The sequence below is a fragment of the Catharus ustulatus genome, chromosome 11 (assembly GCF_009819885.2).
Source record: "Catharus ustulatus isolate bCatUst1 chromosome 11, bCatUst1.pri.v2, whole genome shotgun sequence".
In the NCBI taxonomy this organism is placed as follows: domain Eukaryota; kingdom Metazoa; phylum Chordata; class Aves; order Passeriformes; family Turdidae; genus Catharus; species Catharus ustulatus.
This window is the reverse complement of record NC_046231.1, coordinates 12,748,994-12,775,970: the sequence shown is the minus strand read 5'-3', so window position 1 is coordinate 12,775,970 and position 26,977 is coordinate 12,748,994. Positions and strand designations below refer to the sequence as shown.

The 26,977-nt window shown below is 38.2% G+C and overlaps 1 protein-coding gene across 1 annotated transcript in view; it reads right to left on the bottom strand.

The window, feature by feature from the left end:
- Positions 1-26,977, bottom strand: part of SMPD3 (sphingomyelin phosphodiesterase 3) — a 101,966-nt gene that overhangs the window by 37,216 nt on the left and 37,773 nt on the right. The window lies entirely within an intron of this gene.

The following is a 26,977-nucleotide window of genomic DNA, read 5'->3' as shown; positions in this document are numbered from 1 at the left end:
ATAGCACATGAAACAGCAAAAATCAGTTTGTAACTGAGCACAGGTGAAATTAAGATCTGAGTCAACTGAGGGAATTCTCACTCAGGCTCTCACATCAATCAGGCTTCTTAGACAAACCACAACTTAATTTTTGCTTTCCTCATTGTTCTCATCTGGTTTTCCTCCCAGACACACTTCATAAAATCTTCCTTCCTTTATTCAGTGTCTTTCCCCTGATTATTCTTATACATGCTTTTAATTAGAGTTTAGTTCAACAGCTAACTAACCTTGTGGAAAAAAACCTACTCCAAAAGGCCAAAACCACATGAACTGCTTTCCATGCTTGATTACACGGCTGTAATTACAGAGATGCAGCATCTCAAGGGTCAGGGGCTCTAATGAAGATGTTTTCTAGTTCCCCTGTGATCACTTCACAGCCTGATGTTTTTACTGAAATCCGTCATCCTGGCTGGGACTCATTCCATGAAGGAGTTCACAGTGAATTTAAGTAGAACTTACTGGCTCACCTTAACTTCCACTTGAACCTATAACAATTTTTAGCTCAGGAAAATATTTGTAAAAACTTAGTAAAAACACAGCTCCTCTTTGGTATGAGAAGCTGAATTTAGTGAATCACTGGTACTGATGAATAAAGCAGAGCCCATTCAAACAGGATTTGGCAGGAGGAGAAGGGAAGAGGGACAGTGTTTTTGCAGACTTGCCATTGCAATGCTCATTTACCAGTTTCTGCCTGAAGTTCCTCCTTTCTGAAGGTCTTGAAACAAAAGCAGATCAAGCACTGCCAGGCTGCTCTGCAGCTTTTCTGCCCATAGGCAGCCACCAGGCAAGAAGTCAATATAAACAAGATGCCTAACTTAATTGAACTAACCTGTTAAAAATAAAATACTAAGAAGTGTGAATTTCCAAGCCTCACTGAATACAGTTGTCAGCAGTTAAGCACATGTCTGCCAAAAAAAAAAAAAAAAACAAACCCCAAGCACCCCCACAAGTTCAGGGAGCTGCTCCCCTCTGGCACATTTAGGGAGCAGATTTGTGATGATGCAATCTCTGTTTGAAACGAGGAGGGATCAAGCACCTGGGCTCAATTTTCTTGAGGAGGCTTTGGAATCTCAGCAATGCCTCTCTGAATGTGTGTAAAAGCTGGAAGGAGATCTGGGGCTGTTCCTGAGCTCAGTTTAAGGGAGCTGAGGCAGGGCTAGGAGCCCCTTGGTCACTCTGTGCTGGAGCCCATCCTGCTGCAGGTGGGTCAGAGGTGCCCAAGGCACCCAGCACAGGGTGAGGGCTGCCATCCCCTTCAGCTGACAAAAGACTGGCACAGAAACTGGGCTGGCATGGTGCACCAGGTACCTCCTCACCCCAAATGGGAGCTTTTCTCTCAAAGTGCTGAAAATTTGTGATCACACTGCAAAACTTGCTCTGAGCTTTACAGTTACGTGGGCCATGGCAACAGATTCTCATCTCCAAAAGCAGATCAGCTGAATTTGGTAGTCCCAGATCATATTCCTAGGCCAAAAACCATACCCACACACCTTCTGCTACCTAAATAAATCAGGTTATGTTTTAAATTTAATTTGAAAATACAAATTCATTTATGCTAATTTGTGGAAACACAGGTTAAAAAATATCTGAACAATTATAACCCATTGAAAAGTGTTAAAAACTTGTCAGTTTGTCCCTTTTTTCTTTCAAAATGGATGAAAAATTGAAGCTGAATGCATTATTGCAGAAAGCAATCAGCTTTCACATTCCTGCAAGCAACGCTGAGTTGCTTGACACAACAGATTATACTTGCTCAAAACTTACATCCAGAGTGATGAACGCAGAAGGGACACATCACATCTCTCAAGCCTAGAGAGGTTTATTCTTTACTTCACACATCCAGACTGCACTCCCAGCAATGAATGCTGTGTTTACACACCAGCTGTAATAATTGCTCCCTGGAGGCCTGTCCCAAACACACAAAACTTCACCAACACAGCCCCAAATTCTAAAATACACCTCCAAAGCTTTGTGCATTCTGTCACCGACTGTGAGTGCACCGGTACCAGCCTGTGAACATCAGCTAACTAATCAAATACAAGCCAGGTGGGAACTTTTTACAAGGGCATTTAGTTCTACTTCACTGGAGGGCATGAAGACTCATCTAAAAATCTGGGCTCCATAAACTTTCTTCAATTATTTTTATTTCAGTGCAAATAGAAGCAGACTGACAGTTTCTGTTGTATTTCAGAGGGGCCAATGCCACGAATGCCTCTAAAAATATCATGGTTATGCAAACTAAGTAACAACAACCAATGTCAGCTCTGATCTGCAAGGACATCACTTTAAAACATAAATTTGAGTGCATTGCTAAAGTAACTACTTCAGAATTCATATAAAAAAATCCTAATCAGCAGAACTGTCTCTTCTTGTACAGGGGACAATCACATATTTCCAAATTATCAATCCCTATTTATGGCCTTGGGAACTCAGTAGAATCAATAGGATATTGATGGATAAAAATAACTGAAAATACAGAGACCTCTAAGTTTTCAGAAAAGTTTTGCTATCAGGCAAGATTTAGACCAAAAAAAAGTTCATCTGACCACTTGGTGATCTCACTCAGCACCTGGAAAGCTAAACACACTCTGTTTTGAGACCTTATTTGGTGAACTTCAGTAGTGAGACAACTGCAGCCTACAAAAGTATGAATCTGTGACACTAAGCTCTGTTTATACAATAGAAGCAGAATGGGCTCTATTTACAAAATCACCTTTTAGTGTGCTTTAGCCTCGTATTTTACAGGAGCTGGAGTAATTCAATAATGGCCAAATAAATCTGATCCTTGCAGATGGTTTGTTTAACAAAACTCAGTGAGATGGAACAATATTGGTTTTAGGTGCACAAGACAGGAGTGGAGATAAAATTATCCCTACTCATCTTTCACCATCTAAATCCTACAGAGTCTGACTACAGCCATGCCTTGCCCATAAATTACCAGGGGGCACAGACTCCCTGTAAAGTGAAAAGCTGTACTTTCTCAAGCAGCACTTTGAGCCTCCAGGCTTCTGGTTACTCCAAGATAGCTCAATAAAAGTATAAAGTAATCATTTTTCCCCAGAGTGGATATTTTTATACTGTTGAAATTGTTCTTCAAGGTGCCAAAGAAAAGCTACCTTAACCTACAGCAAATCCAAGACAAATTCCTGCCAATAAATATCTGTTCCTCTATAGAAAATGCTTACCTACAATTCTCAAAATACTTTATAGAGGAAATTAAAATACAGTGTGACTGAATTAAAGCACATAAAGAAAATTAAAGTACATTTATTCATGTTCTACTTATGGAAAATTGGAAAATCAGAGCCTTTGTAACTTGGATAAATTTTCATGGAAACTCCCAGACCAGACTCCTTAACTCACAGTTTCCAGCTCTAACGACAAAGGTGTATTTCCCCAGGACCCAGAGATCTAATTGTATTTTGGTAATCACAAAAAACCAGCATACCTCAAAGCTCAACACATAAATACCAAGTCCTTCCCCCAAAACTTGCTATGTCAAGCCACTCTGACAAAAATGCAAGAATTTAAACTCAAGATTTTTATGATCAAATATCTCTAAGATAGGCTGAGTACATTTGTTGCATATTTTCATACAGCCAAACATACATCTATTACAATTCTCTTTCCAAAAAGAAAAAAAAACAAACCCACCAACCAAAAAAACCAACCCAGAGCACTTGACACCTGCAGCTTCTCGAATGGGACAGCAAATTCAAGCAAAAATATTACATTTACTTATTTGTAAATTCATGTCACTGCAATACACTGGTAGACTAAAAGTGTACCAATCCTCTCATATCTTCTTACAGAGTAAGATGTAAAAGAAGACAGAAAGCAATATGTAATATTTTAATTATCCCATCCAATCACTTAGCACTCTAAAAGAACACTTGTTGTCATCTCTACATAAAACATAGCTAAATTTAGCTCAGATATTACAAAACTACTAACCTCTCAAATACTCAAGAATTAATTATTTCACCACACAAAATCTGTGTGGTGACTTGTCTTAAACAGAAAGCAGAGAGAAGATGTAGTGCAGGTTTATTCCAGGAAGCCTCATGGCTTGTTCTAACTACAGAACTTCCCTGGCTACTCCAGAGGAACACTCCTCCTTGTGAGGCTGGGCAGCCCTGGGAGAGCAGGGAGAGCTAAAAACCCCCATGTGAAGAATCCACTGACCCAGTGCTCACTCTGCTGCTGCACATCTGCAGACCCCCTGCAGAAGCTGGGACAGGGGCTGGCTGCAGGTCTCCAGCACGGATGGACAGACAGCCACGGAGCCAGCATGGGTTGCTGGCAAGGACATCTGTGAGAAACAGTGGGATGGGGCTGGAGAAGGGGCCACAAGGGAGGGAGGACTTTTCTGGGGCAGATGTCCTTGTTCTGGGTGCTGGGAATGAGCACAGCATGGCACAGCCATGGGATTGAGGCAGACATGGACCAAAGGCTGGCTCAGGAGGGGGAAAACAAGACCACCCCGGCCCCCAAAGGGCTCTGACCCATTTAGACACACCAAGAATGAACTGCACATTGCTACAGCTTGCACAGAAAGTGAGGAAGTTACCTCCAGGGTGAGGAAAGCTTATCTGCAAAACCTACCTCCACAAAGCTGCGGTGTGCACGTCCCAGGCTGCTGCATCAATGCTGGAGCCAGCTCTGCTGATCTTTCTGTCTCTCCCTCTCTCTTTCACTCTACCCTTTATTCAAAATCCACCACTGTGTTTACACGAGAAGATAAGGGACTAACATACCAATTTCCATGCCAAGTGTATAATTTACCAATAAAACTGTCTTTTTGCAGCCTCTGACATTTGCGGTTCCTTTTCAACCATGGGCATATACAAATCTTGGGTGCTTCCCTTCAGGGTGGAATGCCACAACCCTGCAATGTTTTTTTGAAATGTGTTTGCCACCAAAATGGCATTCTTGAAAAAAATATTTTTGACTCTTACAAGAACACTAAACAGAAGGACTGCAATATGTTTGCCACTTACCCTAAAACTTCTTTCACTTTTTATTAACCATTGCACTACACAGAAAAGCTGATCCTTCCTCTTTGCCTTCCAAGACATCCTGACAAACTGAGGATGTGCTAGGTCTGTTCTGGATGCCTCACTGTTCCAGCACAGGAAGTGATGTTCAGCCACAAGGCATCCTTTGAACTCTTCTGACACTGCCTGACAAGAACCAGGTTTCTGGCATTCTGCACTAAATCACCCAGGAGTCTCCCGTGTTTTCTGCTGGCAGAGCAGATCCTGGCTCATGCCTCGACTCTTGCAACATTTCAGGTTCTGGGTTTTAGAGATTTCTACTCTTCAGGCCTCACTGCTTTTGTGCATGAGTTGGGAAGGGACTTGGTAGAAAAAAATGAGCACCAGATTTGAGATTGGATAGGGAGAGGAGAATCTTATTTCTGAGCCAGAAGCTTTTGTACCTCTCTGGAAAAACAAGAATAAAGGGTAATCTCATTTTTTGTAGTATACAAAATGTACATCTAATCCATAATACACCAGAAATATCAAAATTGGATTGCTGTTAATCAAAGTGGTGCCTATTTAGAAAACAAACAAGAGAAGCTATGCTAAATACCCAACATTTTACCACTTTTAAATCAAGAAAGTGGCATAATCCAGTAATAGAACCTGACAAAAATCTAAAAGAATAAAAACAAGGAATGAGTGCAAATGAGCAGCTACTTCAGTGGGGTGTGCATATATGGATACAAAGTTCACCTCACTATTCTGTGGACTTTTATTTCCTTTAAAATACAGCAAATGTTTGTAGTTTTTTCTGTTATTGAGAGCATTTGTAAAGATCAGAACAACCTACAGATATTTACTTTTACACCCCATTTTTTATTTACTCTTAGAACTATAATGAAATCAGGAAGTTTCCTATATCCAAAAGGAGCAAGAGGGACAGAATGTTTGCTTATTCTAAAAGAGACCCTCTGCAGTGTTCTTATGTGATCACCAACAAATGAAGTACACTTGATGTTCTTAGCCATCAGCAGAAAAAAAATTGTTTAAATATTTAATATGCTTTTAAAAATATCTACTGAGTCAAACTATTACTAGTTTTTTATTGTGATGAAAAGTAAAATGTTTAATTGAAACAGCTGTTACTTAATAAATAACCAGAAGCTGTGTGCACGAACGCGTGGTATTTCCAGATTAGATTTTCATGCATGGCATTCCATGCATGATATTTTCATACACTAGAATATCAGATAAGTTAAATAAGATCTCAGTCCAAATTAAAAAAAACTAGAGAATCAGAAGTGATGACTCCAAAATAGATCTGGGCCCACCTCCAGTATAAACAACTTGATCTCAGTATTAGTTTTAGGATGCAAAGCAAACACTCTAGATCTTATTGCTGCTTTTACTCACTCAGGTAAGCTTTACTATTACAATGGTTCAGCAAAAGATTGCTATGGATATATACTGCTATTCCAAGGGGGTAAAAAAATGTAAGTGCATTCAATTTTGGTCCACATATGGTCAGAAAAACAAAAAAAATTGCTTGCTTTTTTTTTTTTTTTTAACCATACCTCTGATGCATATTCACAGCACAAGCAACAAACTATTTCTATTTCTAAAAAGGTTGGTTTTAGTAAACTGCACAACCAATTCTACCACAGCAAGTTAAATAGGGGTTTGCTTTACAAGACCTGCATTGATGTATTTCTCAAGTTTGTTTCATTCTTTGGACTAACTGTGCAGTCCCTTATTTACAAAGAGCATCCACAGGCATGTAAAACATCTGTGTAAATTATTAGGTTCATGCAGCTGCTGAACAGGACAGCACCCACACAGAAGAATTGTCAATAGCAATGCCTAAACTGTAGAGACTTTTGCTACATTTTCCAAACCAGCATAGTCTTGTCCTGCTATTAAATAAACTCATTTTGCCCTATGATTCACTTCAGAATTCAATTTTTAAGAGTCATTTTGCAGAGCAGAAATACATTTCTAAAAATTCAATTGTCTTTAATAGAAAAGCAGGCTTTCATATATTGAATGCTGTGTTCTTGGAAGTGAAGCTCTTCAGCACTGAAATGAAAATCATATTTCAGTCTAAGTTTGCATTATCTCCTGCATGTCACAATACAGTTGCCAAAGAAGTGCCAAGGAAAAAGGTGTAAATTGTGAAAAGCAACATTTCTGATAGTGGTAATCTCTGTGGCTTTGGGTTATCTGGTCCCCAGTACACAGCTGAAGTTGTCACATATCAAGAGCCAAGAGTCCGTGTTTTGAATGGTAAAGCTTTGCTGATGAAACACAAATGTTTGGAGTTTTGGTTTTTGCAATTATCCTTATTAGCTATTAGTTTCATTTCTATTTCTGCTGGCTGCCCCTAGCCTGTGCTACACTTTTCAGGACATACATTTTCTTGAGTATTGCAGGCACAGATATCCTTTGTTTATTAGTCATGGCTTTTACTCCTATATTACATTTAGTAGAACTGCTCCCAGAGATAAATTTGCATTAGTGAAGCAAAGTGGCAGAGAACTGTTAGACAGAATAATATTATTTGTATAATTCTGATTATTATGCACCCCAAATTTTGTAAGATTTGAAGTGATGTAGAAGGAACATACTGTTAATATCTTACATAATTCATCCTGATCACTTAAATAGTTTCTTAAAACAGCATTCCCTGGATGCCAGCTTTTGAAGTGTTTAACAAGGTATACATAAAGAGGGTAATAATTATAATGGGGGTGTAATGAGCTTCACTATCAATGGGAGTCAAAGTACAGTAAATTTTTATCTCAAATAATTATTGTTATGTGCAGTAAATGCACCAGCAAAACTGAAGAAGTAAAGCCTTTGCATTACCTCAAGTGAAGGGAATTCACAGAAGAGAACATTAATTTTTATTCTGACTTTGTTCTATGAATCTGACAGGTGTTAAGCTGCTAAATCAAGAGACCTGAGGCCTTGTGTAAGTGACATGAAACTATATTGTGCAGCAAACACAGCAGAACTTCCAATTCCTCTGAGCCTTGGCTACAGGTGACAAGAAATCACTTATGTCCATGCAATTAAACAGCAAACCTTTCACACCAGAAGGACAACAACTTGCAGTGTGCTCAGGAGCCATAAGTGCCTTAGCTGTGAGAGCAGAGTGCTGCCACAGACACCTGGGGAGCAGCACAAGGCACACTCCACACTCCACACTCCACATTCCTCTGGAATGAACACCTGGGGAGCAGCACAAGGCACACTCCACACTCCACACTCCACACTCCACATCCCTCTGGAATGAACCTCCTCCTCCTAGGGAACACAAGGCTTCAGTTTACCAGCCACATCCATTTACCCTCGAGCCCTATGGCCAAAACAGCCACCAAGTCCCTCAATATTGCTGCTGCACTTTGTAGTAAGTGCATTTTGTAGTAAGTGCTGCCAGGCTGGACAGGCTCTGGGCTGAGATCACTGAGCACTGAGCACAGATACTGAGCTGGTTCTACTCTGCTGGAAAGGGTTATTGATCTGTTGTGATGGACTGTACTACTGGCCAAAAGCTGTAAGATCCAGCCATTTCAGCCTTCCAAAGACAAAAAAACCTCTTCTACTAAATTTTAAAAAGTTTCTGTTCTGGGTTCTTTTCTTCCTATGTATGAATAATTTTTCCTTTGTATCTCAAACTGTCTTAAGCATTTAAAGAAGGAATTTTGTAGCTGAGATCAAAATTGCTCTCTGAATTTATTATCCCTAAACTAATTGAAAATTATGACTGGCTCACTAAGGCAAAGAAACCCAACTGGTAAGCACAGAGGATGGTAACACTTGGCTGCTCACTCAGCTGATAACAACTTGATTTCCAGCATTATGAGAGACTGAGCAAACAACTCACGTAAGGCAGTTGGAGAGCTCCAGCCTAATCTTGTAAAACCAGTGTAGGTAAACCACAAACCTGTCAAGGTGCCTTCAGGTGCTGCTTGGCATATTAATTATGCCATTAGCATACCATGTTTTTATATGCACCAGTGGTAGATACATCAACGAAATTATAAGCAACTAGCAGAAGAAAAGAAGGCATGAATAGAAGCTAAATAAATTCAAAGCAAATTCACTTCAGTTCCAAACCCACTCCTCCAGAATCAGAGGTGTTCTTTGAAGACAACTGTAACTTAAATGCAGGTTTAAATAATTTTCCACTTTCTACATAAAATAAAATCTTAAATCATTTTCCCTTTTCTACAACCCAGTATTTTCTGTGCTGCATTATCTGAAAACAAACAAAGCAGAACAACAACAACAAATAAAAGCACTAATTTTATGTTTGTGTCTATTTCTTGGAAACCAAATCGCTGCCTTGTTTTATCACATTCATCCCTCTTTTCAATTGCAAGAACTGTGACAAACAAGTTTTGAGGAAACAAGTGCTTTTGTAATTAGCACTGATCTCTGCAGGCTGTGGGCTGCTGCCTGTCCCAGACCCCTGGAAGCTGTTTGCATTTCCAGCTCCATTACAGCTGCCTGCTGGAGTTATGTAACACATGTTTATACATGACTTTTTATGTAAAATACTTCACAGCTCCCAGTGCATGTTAAGTCAGGAGCCTATTTTGAAGGTTCTTCACCAAGTCCACCTACAATGGCTCATACCCACGAGTCTACACAGCAGATTTGCAACAAGCAATTCAGCCAGGCCTGACCCTTTTTCAGATTGTGGCTGTGGCTTTCCAAGAATGCCAAAATCAGCTACAGTCAGAGTCAGTCTCTGAAGAAACCCATACTATCTATTTGTGGGAACAGCCATGTGAAAGAAGTAGTTCAAAGGAAAATTGACTTGGTAGAGGGAAAAAGGTCAGGAACCTCAAACTCCAAAATACTCCAGGCAGCACAAACGCTGATTATTTTATAGAACAGAGCCCAACCCAAACCATTTCTCTACTGCATTTTGCTTAGTATAATATTTGAAAAGCTGAAATAGCTCAAAGGTTTATTGGTTTTCTGGGGGAAGTTTCTAAAAGTAATTTTAAATTTTTCTAATTTCTTTTTTCCTTTTCTCTACCCATGGATGGACCTTCTAAGCAACCTCCCCACTGGGACTCAGAAGACAACCTTCATTTGTCATCTTGGGATATGTTTTGAAACATGTTTGAAAGAAAATATTAATAGCCACCAGTACCAGTGCTTTATTTTAAGCTATATCTCAGAGTAAAGGACTTGAGTAATAGTGAATGAGGGACAGTTGAGGATTATTTGATACTGTGCCTCATACAAGGAGGCTGGAGTTGATCAGGGTTGACTAATGCCAGTTCAGTTTCATGTGGTGAGGCTAGGACAGACCTTGCACTGTAATTCAATTTTTAAAAAAATCTTATTTATAAATGGATAATCTAGGAAATTTTCCCATCAAATACTAAAAGTAATAACACATAGGATGTATGATTTGCTTTATGACACAAACCTATTGGCTCTAGATTTTGGTGATTTGCTAGGTATTGAACACACTTGTTCCCATTTCTTTTTCCCTATGGGTTGTGACCACATCCTTTTTTTCTTTAAAAAAATCCTTTCAGTTATATATATTTCTTCATATTTGGGGAGTATAACTGAATTATTATTACTTTATGGAAATTTCCCCAACAGGAACAGGTTAGGTACAAACACACAAGAATATACAAATACACCAACAAAATACTGTGCCATTGACACAGAAGGAAGCCCAAATCTTACAACATGCCTTTCTTTTTAACTCTGCCTAACATTTTCTGTTTCATGGTTTTCTTTTAATGCACACAAACATGTGAGTACTGCTAATAGACATTATTTCTACTTATTTGTCTTTATACAGCATATGTCTGCTTTCAACATAGCACTTCTACCTGCTTTTAGGCTTAAAACCCTACCTTCAGGATATGCTAAATTAAAGTGAGATATTACAGGAAGGAAGCAGAGATGTGTCTCATCAGTAGCTTTCATCTCAAACAGACAGTTAATTCCATCCTTGCTCTTAATTGGACTGAGGCCAGAACAAAGGGTGACCTCTCCACAGTCACCCAACACTGTAATTTTACATTATTTGCATTATTTTCTTCTATTGTATCAGGAGGATAAATGTCATGACCAGAGTAATGACCAGGGTATGGCAGCCAGTACAGGACAAAGCACAAACCTTGAGACATGTCACCATTCTGACACTGTGTCACCACAGCCCCAGCTCAGAGCCCACCTTGCCTCTGCCTCCCTGCCCAGCACAAGCACACACACAGTGATCCAGAAACTGCCCAGCAGCAGGGGCTGGCCAAAGACACAGAGCAGAGTGAAGTGCTGCCCCTGCATCCATCACCTGCCCCACAGGGGCTCCTGACCCTCTGGGTGCCCTTGCTCATCCTCTGGCCCCTTTCCCACTCCTGCTTGAGCTCCGTGCTGGGATAGACCAAGGATTCAGGCACAGTTTGTTAGGGAAGCACCTCGAGATCCACACCCATGAGCTGTGAACCTCAGCTAGTCAGTGTATCAGAAGAGAAGCTGTCCTCTGAAAACAGGCAATTTCATTTCCTGAGGCAACAATCAGCTGTGCAGTGCTACCCAAGCAATTCTCCCCACTGAGATCCCTCAGTTTCTTGCCCTGTGTCTCACCCCTTCCCTGCAACCTTTTATGAGTGCAGTAACTGTCTATTTTGGTGCCTTTGATGGAAAAATTATTATTCATTGTATAACATTTCCCATCATATATATAAAACCATACATTTCATACTCATCATATTAAAAATTGATGCATTTTCATCAACATAATTAATGTTTGTTGCATTATCACTCATATAATTGCATATAGTTGTAGCTGGAGAACACCACAGCTCTGCAATAGCACTCTTCATCTGTAGATCAATGCAAATGCAGCTGGTAATTCAGCTTTTGTGAGCAGGTCATCAGCATGACTAGCATATTAACATCTCAGCCAAGGAGCAACACTTGGAGACATCCTTTTAGAGGTTAATGAGAAGGCTTAATATGTACTTCAGCAGTGATTATTTCCAAGAAATTCGTTAAAGGCAAATGGGTATCACTTGAATTTTAATTCAAATTCTAATTTTAATCTGAACAGTTATTGTAGGTGTTGCCTGACTCTTTAGAATATATTCTTGCTCCTGATCCCATTGCATCCTGCTTAGATTTGCTCAAATTAATTGTGCATGGTGGTACTGATTAAATTTCCTGGGAAAAAACATAATGCTCATATACAGTGACTAATTCTCTCAGCTTATTGATCCTAAGTTCAGAATCACTGTGTCAGTGCAAATGCAGAATACAGGGAAGGCAGATGCTATGCTTGGATCATACCAAGAGCAGCAGCTCACAGCAGCCATAACTATTTCACATTAAGGACATCACTGTTATCTATTTAATTTTGCATTCATTTTCCCTTCTCACCCCCAATCCCCAAAACAAATTCTGACAAAAAATACACATATCCCAAAGAACCTTTTGGAACAATATTAATATTATTCACTGTAAAGACCCACATTGGACTCCTCCAGTGAATTGTTCATTTAGAAACAGATTGAAGAGCATCACTTGCCATGACCTAAGGACTAAGGGAAAGATCAGATTCATGCAGGAACCTGCTGCGTAAGAGCTACAATTATTTCTCATATTCCTTCAGCTAGGTTTTGTTTCTTGCAGGGCAATCTTCACCTCTCAGTCTGAAATTTTTGAGGCCTTCTTAGAAATGCATTCCCAGAAAGACCAGACCCTTGAGGCAGAATTGCATCATCCCTGGATTCACAGTGCTAACTGGACCCTCATTCACCAGCTGACACTTCAGCCACCAAAGGAGCAGAGACCATTGTGCAAATGCAGAGAGCCAGAATGAATCTTTCAAAATTAATTCTATCTAAATGCATGTGGGAATATAGAAAATAGAAGAAGGAATTAAAAGAAATTAATTCTTCCAAATTCCTTCTCTATCTTACTGAGGGAAAACATAAATGTTAGAGTCAATTTATCCCAGCCTCATTATCTCCTAGGTGCTTCTCAGTCACTTCTGGGGTTTTCATTTTTAACCAGAGAAGGTTTGTTCAGTCTGAGTGTGCTCAAACTCTTCAGCTCATATTTAGTATCACACCCTGAGATGCTGAAGATAAATTTTAAAGCACCATTAGCACTCAGTACAATCTACTAAATGATGTCAAAGGGATTCTTGAAAGCTGCTCCTTGTCTCCTGCAGACAGAATAGGGGAACTTAGCAAGAGATAATCCTTTGCATGCAAATAGCAAAGCAACATGAAACAATGAGAAACTACAAAAAAAAGCAAGCAATATTATATTCATAAAAATAGTGCAAGAAGCTCCTAAATAAGCAGTAATGCTGCTTATTTAACCAGCAGGATATTGTTGCCTGTCTTTCACAGGAACAATGCTTTTACAAGAAATTCTGTGTTAAATGCTCTTCAGCATTGTTTTAAATGTTCAGTAGTGTGCATTGTTTATCAGATTTTTTGTTTCATGTGCTTGCACTGGAAATGCTAGCCAGATTTTTTTTTCCAATAGGACAGTTTTTAAACCAGATGTAGAGAGTAACAGGCAGAAAGCCCTACCAGTACTGAAGTTACACAGTGCATGAGTGCATTTTTTAGTTTCTACTGCATAACATTCTGGAATATACTATCTATTGTTCTGTAGTTCCTGTATTGTACACAGGCTTTATGGAATAATGAAGTCACACTAATTATTTTAATTAAAATTTCTGTTTCCATCAACAAAGTTATTAAAAACTTCCTTTCCTACTGTTCTAATTGTATATTAATATGTTTAAATGGCATTTTTAAAGTATTTAGATTTTTTTTATACCATAAATTGAATAAGTGTGGGTACAATATAAATTAAACACAACACATAGAAACAAATCTTACAATCCCTGCTAGGCAAAATTTCTAATCAAATTAAGAAAGTTTTACCTAAACTATATGTAAATAAGAGCTAGAGGAGCTGGTCACAGGCAGGAGCTGGGACACCTGTCAAAAACCAATCAGGAGTATTGAAAAATTTGTCCTTAAGAGGGAACTTACTCTGTACCATGCTAACCACACTCGTGACTTTACTCACACAAGACTTCTTCTGTATGGCCTGATGAGCATGTAGGTCTGCACCAACATTCCTGGATGTATTTGCATATATTAATTGATAAGCAGAACTGTTAAGCTATTTTATCATCACTCATGTAAAAGCTGTAGGAAAGAACTGGTGGATTCAATCTGGTGCATGTTTAATACTGCCAGTTCACGCTTCTGCATAGTATTAAATTATTTTTATGATACAAAACCTTCCTAAAGCAACAGAAAAGAATTTAAAGTAAGCACAGATAATATGCAAAGAATAAAAAAACCCTTAATCCTCAGTAGGAATATCTGTCTTCTGTGTACAGAGAAGAAAGGGCCAGGGAAGAGGAATTTCCCTTGTGTAACTCTCTTCTGGAGATTAATTCAATATAGTACATGCCCTTGTGGATTAAGAAACTCCAGATGCATTAAGTATACATACACCTGTTCATTGTCTCACAGATATGGAAAAAAGGATATCTCTTTCAAGAGGCACTAAGATAGAAAAAAGAATTGCACTCAACTAAACAACTGCCTGTCCCCCTCACAGCAGGAAAACCTCCTCCTATTAAAATAAACGCTGCTGTAATGGCAGCTGATCTGCATAATGTTATGGTAACACATGCAGTTCCTTTCTCTGAACAAAAGATGTTGTTTTTCAAAATTAACTTGAAATCAACCCACTAAAAATTGCTTACAATGAATAGCTGCATTACTAGACTGTCTACTCCTAATTGTTAGTTTATATTTCTCTTGAACATAAAGATAATTTATACAATAAAATGAAATGCTCCTTGTGTCTCAGAATCAGAGTTTCATTGTGCTTTGGACAGACTTTCTTCAATAGCTTTGGTGTCCCTTCCAAACTGGTAAGAGCTTTATACACAACCTGTGTGCCAAGTAGTGCTCATTTTTGCTTTTAGAAATGCAGTTGGCAATAAGTAAACTGGAAAATTTTGCAAGTCTTCTGAATCCTGTTCTCAGTTAATTGTAAGTGCTCTTTCTTTCCTCCCAACTTGTATGCAATTCATTACACTTCAGCTTTTCTTCTTGGCCTCGATAAAACCTGACACTGTAGTTTTCTTTCTTCTTAATTAAAAATATTTTTTACTTTGTTGTAAGGTTTTGGGGATGACTTTGTTGTATTTGGCAAGGGAGAATACTTGAAAGAAAAAGGCCTTTCTGCACCAGGTCTGTTTCTCTCTGCCTGAAATTGTGAGGCTTTGTATTTGATAACCCAGATGGTCCCTTCCACTCTTGCATTCCATAAAAAGGACACTGAGTACTGTAAACTGATGCCACATGGCACACGAAAAATCACAAAATTCTTTAAAATGTCATGCTGCTACTGTGCAAGTTTTAGCCCCATTAATGCTATTTCACTAAAGGATAATTACCATTTTCAAATGCAGTTTGTGTTAATAAGCTCTGAAATCAGAAGATTAAGCTAGTTTTACCATTAAGCAAAGGCATAAATGCAGTCTCCCCCAGATCTGCAGCAGAAGTATGATTATTGAAAATAAACGAAATACAGAAAAACCTGGCATTTATTAGATATGATGATCCTAAAAATAGTCACCAAGATGTATTTTTGTGTGGAGATTTGATAAGTACACGAAGAGCACTTTCATAACCATTGTTATGATCTACATCTTGTCTCCAAAGGTTTTAACCTTTTTGCAGCAGTATCTCTTTTACTGCCCCATTGGGGGGCAGCCAGGGACTGGCTTCACAGGGACCCCACATGGTATCCAACACAAGGGACCAACACAGCTGATTTTGTGCTAGCAAACACATTTTGTACCCCAGGAGTAGCATTTGTTCCTGTGCATATTCCATGGAATAACCTTCATGGAAGTTATGTGGTAATGTGCAGCTCAAGATGGATAGGAACTTCCAACCTGATGGACAACCCTGACTACACAAAACCACCACTAAAATGTGATGCCAAGAAAACAAATGACTTCAGCAGGGCTCCAAGGCAACGTGGTTTAGAAGCTAGGAATAAGCTGGGAAGGAAACACCAAGGAAAGCACCAGCACCAAATCCAGTTTGCAATAAATCTGGAGATGCACTCTGGAAAATTTAATACACATTTGTGTAAGAGTGAACAAGGATCTGGAGCACTACTCTTTAGGCACCTCTTTCAGGGTACACTGCTCACAACTCTTCCTCTCCAGGGATCCACATCATGTATCCAAACATTCATTATGGCTTTCTCTTCTCTAAGAATGCATTTGAGAAAGCACCACTGAGTTTGTAAGCAGTTTGCTATTTTGTATTAAGAATTAATTAAGATTGTTTGTCCTGAAATTGTGAACCCAGTATGAGGTGTTATCAAAAGTTTTCCAAATGATAAGCCTTTCACACAAGGGATTTTTCAAAGGCACAAAGAACAGTTATTTTAAATGCCTTTAAAAATGTCTTTGATAGAAAACCACCAGGGAAGTGAGTTAGTGTTACAGCTCTGACTTTTCCAACATTACAAGTCAGTCCTTTGTTTCTGCTCTACAGAAAGTGCAACAAGTTTCTTGTAATTAAGAATTCCCCCCACACAAAGCATTGAAGGTGGGATTTTCTGATTTCCTTAGAAGTCAGTAGCTTAAATAAGTCTCCATCTTTGCTTTGCAGGGTTCACAGAGCTTCCATCATTATCTTTTCAAACAGTCTCCTCTAAGCAACTCTTATTTAAATCCTCTTGTATTAGCCCACAGCAGTCATTTATTTAATGATTTATTTGCTTTCCCTACTTCCCCCACTGAACTACCAACACGGTCAGTTAGTGTTTTGTCCTTTTTAGGATCAAGGAAATTTTAACCCAAACCTCTCCACTATACAGCCCTGCCCAGAGAATATTAACCTAAACAATTCCAAAATGCAGCAGAAGACAGTAAAATCACTCAGAGAAATAGGCAAGGAGGAAGCAAAATCCTCCCTTTTGGATAAAGAGTTTACTAAAGCAGTGGCATTTAGAGAGATGAGAGGTCCCAGCTTCCTATCCCCAAATTACAGGAAAACTGCACAAAGGTGTAACAACAGGGTTCTCCAAAATACACCTGCCACAACTTTTCTCTGATTCTTTTCTCTGTTTATATTTGGGCTGGTTCCTATTTAAGGCTGCTGGCAGGATTTTGCTGTCATTTACCCAACTACTCTTACCCTATTAGGCTGGGATAGGATAAAGATCAGAGAACCAGCAAGCTCTCAGCTCTCCTTAAAAGGATTGCACAGTAATGACTCCAACTGCAAAGGGTCTTTGTTAATGCATTTATAAACGAAGTAACACTTGAATTGTCAGGGTGTGTGTTACTGAAGTCCAAGCTTTGCTCTGTCAGACATACAGATAAGCACCAGCTGCAAAGTTTGGAACTGTCACATTGCAACTCTAGATTTGAGCTAGGATCTCACACCATTTACTAACAGCCTTTCACATTTTGGAAATTTCAAAAATTCACTGGCTTTTCCTACCATATTTGTTCTCCTTTTCAATATTTTATATTAAGGTAATGCTATAAGTAGAATTAGGCACATGGTTATATATGAAGAAAATGTGCTATTACAAACAAATTTAAAATACACACTGTTAAAACACAAAGAAACAAACAACCTGTGACTCATGTAGTACAAGCCGCCTACCAATACACAAGTTTAAAAATTGAGTAAGTGCAGGCCATAGAGTACAGCAAGTTCTCCAGAAACTAAAAAAATGCACTTTTAGTTATTGACTACAAGGAAAGCATCCAGTGTTCTATTGAGATCCTTGTATTATTCATCTAATTTTACAAACAAATACTGCAGAAAGAAGAAATTTATCTTACATATATAGTCCTGATTCTCTAGTTCAATAAAAATCATTAAACATTCATTGATTCATTCACCTTCACCTACCGCTAAAACTTTCACTTGATGATAGCAAGTATGAAAGACTTTGGGGAAAAGCTCAGCACTTTTCAAGATCAATTGATCAAAAGCTTTTAGAATCCAGCAGCAAAAACCAGGAATGTTGACAAGAGCCCTGCAATCAGAGTGCTAATCAAATACATGTTGCTAGCACAGTACAGACAAAAGAGGCAAAATGTTATTATTATTTGTTATTACTGAACCCTGCATGCCTGGCTGCCCATCTGTGTCTGCAAACACTTGCACAGCATAAGCTTCAAGGAAAATATTCTACAGGAGTATAAGAAAAAAACTGTAAAAGGAGAAAAACCCCACAGCAGAAGCTCTCCTTGGCAGTTCACACCATAACAGACAGTGAAACAAAACCTTCTGAGAAGAGTTTTCAGATCAAATGTTGCTGCTCTTTTTTTATTTTTTGCAAAGGTCACTTCCACTTTCTGTGCATTCATGATGAAGTGTTTTAGAAAACCCCTACATAAAGCAGAGAATGTCTAATAACATCTCTTATGTATTCATTATTGTTTTTATGGCAAAGACACTGTATGTGATTGCACTTGAACTGCTCCTTCCCTTACCTTGATCACCTTGTGTTCTGCATCCTTTTAACTCATCAGCTCCCATTTAATTTAATGTTGCTTTTACTGTCACTGATTTTTCAGTATTTCTTTTCTTCTTTTCTCTTTCTCCACTACAATAATTCATATTTAATTTAGCTATTGATGTATATTTTGATAGGTTGATATATAAAGCTCCAGTTTAATAAATTTAAATTATAAACAATGCTATCAGTATCAAACAGACTGAAATATTTGTGTGTTAGGACCAAACCTAACATATAAATGTAAATGGGTTATATTGATTGCATATCATTTATTTTTCAGGATCAGCTGCATCACCATTATTTTAATTTTTTAATACAGTCACTACACTCTTCACAGCTAAACACGTTCAATAGCATTAAAGAGTGACAATTTTATATAAAATTTCCAATTACTCTGACAACCAACATTACCAAAATGAAATTTTAAGCACTGGCTTTAAGACAATGCCTCTCAAAAGGAACCAATAAATAATTTGAAGAGTTTGGTATTTCATTAAGTACAGCTACCTCCTTGCCATTTCCAACATCAACCTAAGTATTCAGTTTGGAGATTTTTCCTTTTTGCCAAGATCTGCAAGGAGGGCTGACCAAAGCAACTTTCCTAACAGTAAAAGCAAGGAAACAAGCAGCACTGAGCCATGTCAGGCAGCATCATTGCAAAACTCAGAATGATTTTACCATTATATCAAAATTGAAAGCATATTATAGAGGTTTTAATTAATATCTTTTTCTCAGATATACTGTTCAACTCTAGCTTTTTTGCTTGGGCAGTAATTAAGCAAGGTCAATTTTATTCTTAGATTTTAGAATTGCATGGGGATACTCAACAGACTTTGCAATCATCTTGGGAAGTCCTAATTACACAGCTCTGCTGCACTGACTTTAAATATTCAAAGAGATTCCTGGGACAGACCCCCACTGCCACTGTCATACATGGTAATATCTTTACTGTAATCCCTGCTGCCAGCCCTGGATTGTGATCAACTGTGCCCAGCTCCTTTTTAGCTCATTCTTTGCCTGTGATTTTCCCTTTCGCTCTGCAAATCAAGGCTTATTTGGGAATGTACAATTTCCATTTTAAGCACATCTTTCAGGACTGGAGCCAGAAAGCTGCTCAGCATATGAAGATTAGCACATGAGCACACCGAGCTGCAAACCCCAGGCTTCTGGTCTTTGTTTGACAAACTAATCCACTGCAGGAGAAGTCAAGTGCCAATCTTCTGAAAACATTGCTGAAGAGAACGGGAGTGGGTAAGGGGTGACACATGCTAAAGGGAAGGCATCCCTTTATTAACCAGGTGTTGTAATCTGCTCTCTGTTTTGCCAAAGCAGTTAGAGTTAATATTTATGAGGCACACTTTCAATCAGGTGGTTAACTTCTGCATTCAGATGTCTGATGGGTTTAATCCAGAGGCATTCCTCACTCATGCATCACATACCCAGCTCATTTCCTGTGCAGTGCAAGGTAGATGCCATACTTAGAGCTACCACTTAAATCATGTTCCAGGTGCTGTGCCTGACAATGCATGATTAAAGTATCCCCTGTGAGCTGATTTCCTGTGATTCACAATCAAAAAGCTTTGCTTTAAGCGTTAGTTAGGGCTAAAAATTGCAGTTTAATTTCAGGTACACAGGACTCATCTAGCTGCCACGTCCCACTGTTTCCTGGCTCTTCCCATTAACATAGCTGCAAAAGTGGCATTACTCTCTACAGAAAGTGAATTTATACATATTCTTTTACAAATGTGTTACATTCAAGGCCTGTTTAGTTCATTTGCTAATACGAGCAAATGAAAGTTTTATTGAAAAACAGTTTTCCCCCAAGCTGGGTCACAAACACAATAATAGAGTTCTTTTTAATACAGTATCAGCAGGCATTCAAGAATAATGTCAAGTGGTCATTCTGTGTGGCAACAGGAGTTTCACTCCAGTTCCAGCTGCAGAATTTGGCATGATGCAATTCAGTTGCTAAAAGACCAACAGAAATCCAAAACTGAGGGTGAAAGACTAGAGATAAAGGCTTTTTTGATTACAAGAAAAATTCTGCTAAGTTGATACATGATTATGGATATTTTCAAGGGAAAAGTTCATTACTGTAATACATTGATCAAAACACAATCCCTACAGACTACAACCTGAAAAATGTTCAAGGGAATTTTTTAAAGACATGAAAAGAGTAAGTTTTAGTAACTTATAGCTCCAAATGCTTCTTCTCAGCTTAATTAATTCATAAAGGTTTACAGGAAAGACCTGAGGCTATGAAAATCTTTGTTAAGTCAGAATTACAACTCCCTTGACTTTCACAGCCAAATTTTGTAGACAAACAAAGAGCTAGCCTCAACTGCCCAAGGAATTCCTTCTTCCTATGGACTCACTTTTCTGCAGAAATGAGGCAATCCAAGACAGGCTGTATCAGACATATATCCAAGACAGGTAGTTATGTGCATCACACATAAAATATCCATTTATCATACAGAATTAGTGCCCCTCATCTGCCTATTGTTCCTGTATCTGTGCTGGGTTTTGATGTAACAGCTGTAATGCAGCAGCTCCTAATTAGATTTTCTGCTCTCATCCACCTTTCTATACTTTAGCCTCATTAACATGATGCTTCCAGATGTCAAGAACAGCTTCGTTGAGCCTGGTTCAATACAAAGGTTTAAAAATGTGATGCTTTAGCTGCCACCTCAAAAAACACTCCCAGAAGGAATCACTGGTTGACAGGACTCAGATGCATTAGTACCTCAGTTACTTTTAAATTTTAATTTCTAAGTCCCCAGTATACACAGCTGCACCCAGCAGATCTAAACCACAAACCAGGTATTGTGGTTTGATAAGTTTCTATCCAGTAGCAGACCAGCTTTTAAAATGTCATTGCAACATATATTAATCATTTTATACTTCCACATAACTAACAGTAATAGATTTAGTTACCTTTCTGGCTGAGTTCTTGTTTTAGCTGCTTTTTGAATGTTAATTATTAACACTGACAAAGTGCACTTGCAGCTGTGCTGAACATTTCTTGTGTAGCTGTGGCCTGGAAGGAAGGAAACCTCATTGGGACATTATGTAAGTGCAGTTATCATGAATATCACTTTGCTGCTTTGTGACCTCAGCAAAAATCAGTATGCAAAAACATTGCAATTTAAATATTTTTAATTAGCTACTATTGAGTTAAAGACTGTTATCTTTAATATGACCCACAAAAAAAATCTAAACAGACTTTAAATTTAGGAGCTGATGAACTTTCTGCAGCTTTCACTCTCAGTCTTCAAGACTGACATTTCTAGTGCACAAAGTAACTTCTTAGAGACTTGAAAAAGTGTCAGTAAAATATCCCACAGAATTTCTATTGCATAACCAACCCAGAGTCTTCAAAAAAAGTTCAAGTAAACCAACCTGGCAAGCTCACCATGTTATAAACAGCTCTGCCTCTGCTTTGCATGTATTTGTGACTGGATGATGGAGAAACAAATAAAGCAGCAGGGAAAAAAGAAAACTGATTAAAGTGTTTGAATCAGAAAGGTTGTGCTTCCAAAGTAAGTGTGTGAGGTATTAAAAAAGGGCTTTTCAAAGCAGTCACTAAATCAAAACATTCAAATAGGACAACATTATAGAATTGTAACACACAATTCTAATCAAGGTCCTATTGGTTTATGAACATCTTAAATATCGACTAAGAATTATACTCCCTAATCCCTTGTCATCTCATCAACCTACAAAGAACAGAGTGGGAGAGAGAATATGGAACAGAGCCCTTTTCTTGAATCCAAGGAAGGAGAAGGAGTACTTATGTAGTGAGGAACAAGCTGTTACTTCATAAAATAATGCAGCCTTAGGTAAACACATCACGTACATTAAAAAAAGAAAGTTTGTCTTTGATATTTAACAAATACCTAAAGATCAGCTCTAAGCAAACATAGAAAAGCCACATATAAGCAGAGAAATTGTCTTGCACCAGTGTGAGTTTTGTTAGTGGTTCCCTTGTGAAACATTTTGCTTATACCCATATTGCCCCCACAAACAGACTGTGCACATGTGAGGTGAGAGTAGAGTGGCACTCCAACAGCTTCACAGAGACAATTAAACTCTAGATACAATTCAAGTCAGAAGCCATTCTTTCTTCATCAAATCTTATTCATTTTTCATTCAACTTGCCATATACACTGGTGTTTTGAAACCCCAAATTCTCTCATTCCACAAAAATAGGAAACTGTAATGTGCACACATATAAATGGTAAAAAAAAAATGCATGTGAAAGCTCCAAGTAGTGCTCAGTCACATGCAAAGGTACCTCCTACCTATCACACAGATCTTAATTTCACAGCATCCATCTCTGTGTTGCTACACCCCAGGGAACAGTGTTGGCATGGTAACTGCAGGCTCTATGTCTTTCTTTTTTTACTATTAGCAGTCATATGGGTTTTTTGTTAGCTTCAGGATCAGGTAAATTTAGACTGATAGCACTACTTATTTGGGGAAAAAATAGAAGAGAGGGTTTGTCTGAAAATACAACCAATCTTACATGAGGAAAGAGCAGAAGCACAACTTAGATCGAATAAACAAACAAACAGACAAACAAACAAACAAAACATCAACCCAAACCGAAACAACAACAACCAAAACCAAAAAAAAACAAACAAAATCCCAAAGGCCTCCTAAAGAAAAGCTTTACATGTCTATACTCCTATTCCTCAAAAGAGTGCCACAAAAAATATAGACCAGCAACTTTTTCAGTCTGACTAGAGTCATGACAAGGACAGAGCTGGCTAAATTTTAAATCTGATATCTTCATTATCATTTTCAGCATAAAAGCAGAAGAATGGTCAGAACTGGAAAAAGTCTTTAAATAAGTCATCGTAATAACAGTCATCATCTTAGTAGATCCAATTTTATATACAGGAAAAATGGTAGTTTAAATCCTGAAATGAAGAAAAGAGCACCTCATACTCCCCTTATTTTTATCTCAGAAGAATAACTTGCAGACTAATAAAATACTAGATATTAGAAGGCTATCAGAAAAAAGCCAAAATCACAATGCATGCAGATTAACCTTGTCTGTGAGTCTCCAGGATTGCCTCAATGACCAAGAGCAGGATTTCCTGTTAGTGTAGCCTTTCTCTACATTCCATTTGCACAATACAGACTGACATGATCCAGTCAAAGGCCGTGGTGCATAACAGCATCTCACCAATTCATTAGACACTGCTTGGAGGGGACATTGGGATGCCCAAGGGCTGTGATATACCTCATGACAAATACTGAGTGAATTAAGTAATCTTGTCAATCTAAAGGTTTATGTAACTTTCCCTTTTATATATGCAGGAGTTTACTCAGTGCTTAGGAAATGTTTATTTTTGAACCAAACGACACTCCAGGCATTACAGGCACCTGTAGTACTCAGTGCTTCTCTACACATGTAGGAGTAGTGTGATCTTTTCTTCCAGAAACAAATAGAGAACGTGGTTCTGATGCCTTCTGGAAGTTTCAGTGATTGTGAATTAGATGTGCTGTCACACTGCTATCTCAGCTATGTTTTGTTCTTTCAAAGTGTATCTCATTTGCCAGACGATGATATAAGAAATAGAGCAATAACAGATTATCTTTCTGTTTTAAAAGTCAAATCTATTCCAAAAGCACTCTATCCATTTCTTTCAAATTGCAGTCTAGGCAACCATTAATCAACTCTCAACTTCATTCTTTTCCAGTTCTTTAGAGTTTCAGAAAAAAAAATTAAAAAGCAATATAATTAACTGAAGTGTCTTGGCTGCTTGTAAGATCCCTCCCACGTCTCACTTCTTCCACTTCCCCTGCCCTAACATTAAATGTCTAAAACCACTGCCCTTTCTTGCTTCCCACCAACAAAGCTGACCTTTCACAGAAGAATTCAAAATGCTTTGGCCATCATCAGTGTGACTAGTGGATGTGGAAATCCTTCTGTATCCATGTTCACATAACCTGACAATTGCTACCTGACAAAGAGAAGGCAGAAAGCCTCGTCACTCACAGAGCTGTGTGCCTGATGTTTGCAGAAATGGCATTTCTAATGACTGCAGGTGTGACAGGGGATGATCTGTGATCTGTTATGCTGTTACTTTACTATTCAATTCTGTAGAATTCAAAGTGCAGCCAATTGCAAGTCAATTCTACAGCTGAGCATTACAGAGCCTTCCTATTAAAAAGGTAAATACTTTAAATCAGGCAATTCTTTCCCTCTCAAAGAAAATCCCTTTATTAAAACAAGAAGCTAAAAGAGAAAGGAATTATCTACGTTTCAAAGAGATGTTTACAAGATGAAGAACTGAAGCAGCTTTGTGCATTTACAATTTTACTATCAGGGAAAAAAATACTGCAAACCTGCTCTGATTGGTACCCACAGCCCCTACTTCTCTGGAGAGTCCAGTTCTCACTAGTAAAGGTTATTGGCAGCATACTGATTAAGCAGGTATGCCCAAAAACCAATCAGAAACTCTAATGAGTATTTAAGAGCTTTTCCTCTTGGTTGGACACTGGGGTATCTCACCTCCACCTGAGTTTCACAAGGCTCACTCTGCAGGGCTCTGCTGATTCTTGCAGTGTGAGAATCCAGGCTTGGCAGCATGGGTTAACCAGGGTTTCTGGCTGACACACAGTTCTGTACAGCAGCTTTGGAATGATCTTGCCATCTAAACATAACATTTCTTCTGTGGACAGTGAGAGTTAAAAAAAAAATCCCATAAATTTAAGTGTTCTGCTAATTTCCATTTTGTTCCCATTGAAAAGAAACAACTTGAAATATTATTTTAATAAATTTTATTTAAATTAAATTCATAGGATCACATACTTCCTTTTGTAGCTTAGCATTTTTAAGGATTCTGACACTCCTCTGTGTGAAAGAGAGAGGACACCTTTAGTGCCCAAAATGGAAGTGCAAGATTAATGTCAAAACACCTAATAGTGAAAGAGCTGCTCATTTGCAGCAACAATAATGTTACCTCATTTTTAAGACAAAACAACCATGAACAATTTTAAAACTGAGTGCTAAAACAGTTAATATTTAACCAGCACAAATTTTACAGAAAACTAGATATACTGAATATACTGAATAGAAGACCTAGTTATGTCTGGAAGTTCTTATCCAAATTACTCTTAGACCAGATTGTCACCCTGAGATGCAACTGCAAATGAGTGCACATAATCATAAAATACTACAAGCTATTTGTCCTGGGTCTTATAGGTAAAGATTTCTTTTCAAATACATTCCAGTCATCACTGTATAAATTATTATGACCAAAGTCATTCAATAGAACCCTTTACAACATATTATTTCATAGCATGGCCTAATCATATGCTATATCAAAATAAGATTTGGTAAAGGCAGTACAGGAAATAAAGGAAATAAGATTACACTAATTCAGACACTGAATAAAGAATGGAATGACTGTCTTAATTCAGGCAATTTGAATTATTAATGAACTGTTTGCATCTGTAAAGATTCTGTAGAGACTTATTCTATTTCCTCAACCATCTGGATCAGGAAATTGGAATCTCAGCTTCTGAAAGGTCAGGTGCAAGATGCTGGAAAGGTCTGCTCTTTTCCAGAATTTACTTCACTGACTCAAATAGAATTCCCAGGAAGTCCATCCCTGTAAATGGACAACAAAGTGCCACAGTAAATAGAGTGGGATACTGAGATAGCAAGGTGAACACATGGTTCCCAAATTGTTCTCAAACGCTGTTAGAAGACGCTTTTACCACTGAAATACCACAGCAGGAGAGCAACAGGTGCAATGGCAGTTTTGTATCTGAGTTTCTGTGTCTGTCACCATTCATCACTTTACAGTCACAGCAAGAAGAGAAGCCCTATTTTCTCCTGCACCTGTGTCTTCCCTTTTCTGCTCCAAAGAAGAATATTTGTTGTGAGAGTCATAGCCCATACCAGTTTAATCAGCCCATCAGCCACTTGGAGAATGGAGAGAGAGATTTTCACTCAGGAACAAATGCTGACTTTATTTATCCATTCTTCACACTGGAGAATTCTAACACTTCACAGAATCATAGATGTGAAATCACTCAGAAAATGTATAGTGATTTATATATTAGTAAATCTCTAATCTTACATAAATAATCTAATTTGTTCTCTGTACCCAACAAATTCTGCTTAAAGAACAGCAGTATTTGTCAATGTCTAAAACTGACCAAGACTTCCCGTGAGAAATTTGTTAATACTGCTAACATGACTAAAAGAAATCACCAGTCCTTTGCATTAGATATTTTATTGTTTTAATCTTATTTAATTACATCTTTTATTAAGTCTGGTTTGGTTTTTTTTATTTACCTTCTCTGCATGCCATTCTTTTGGAAATTCAACAGTCTTTTTACAGTGATTT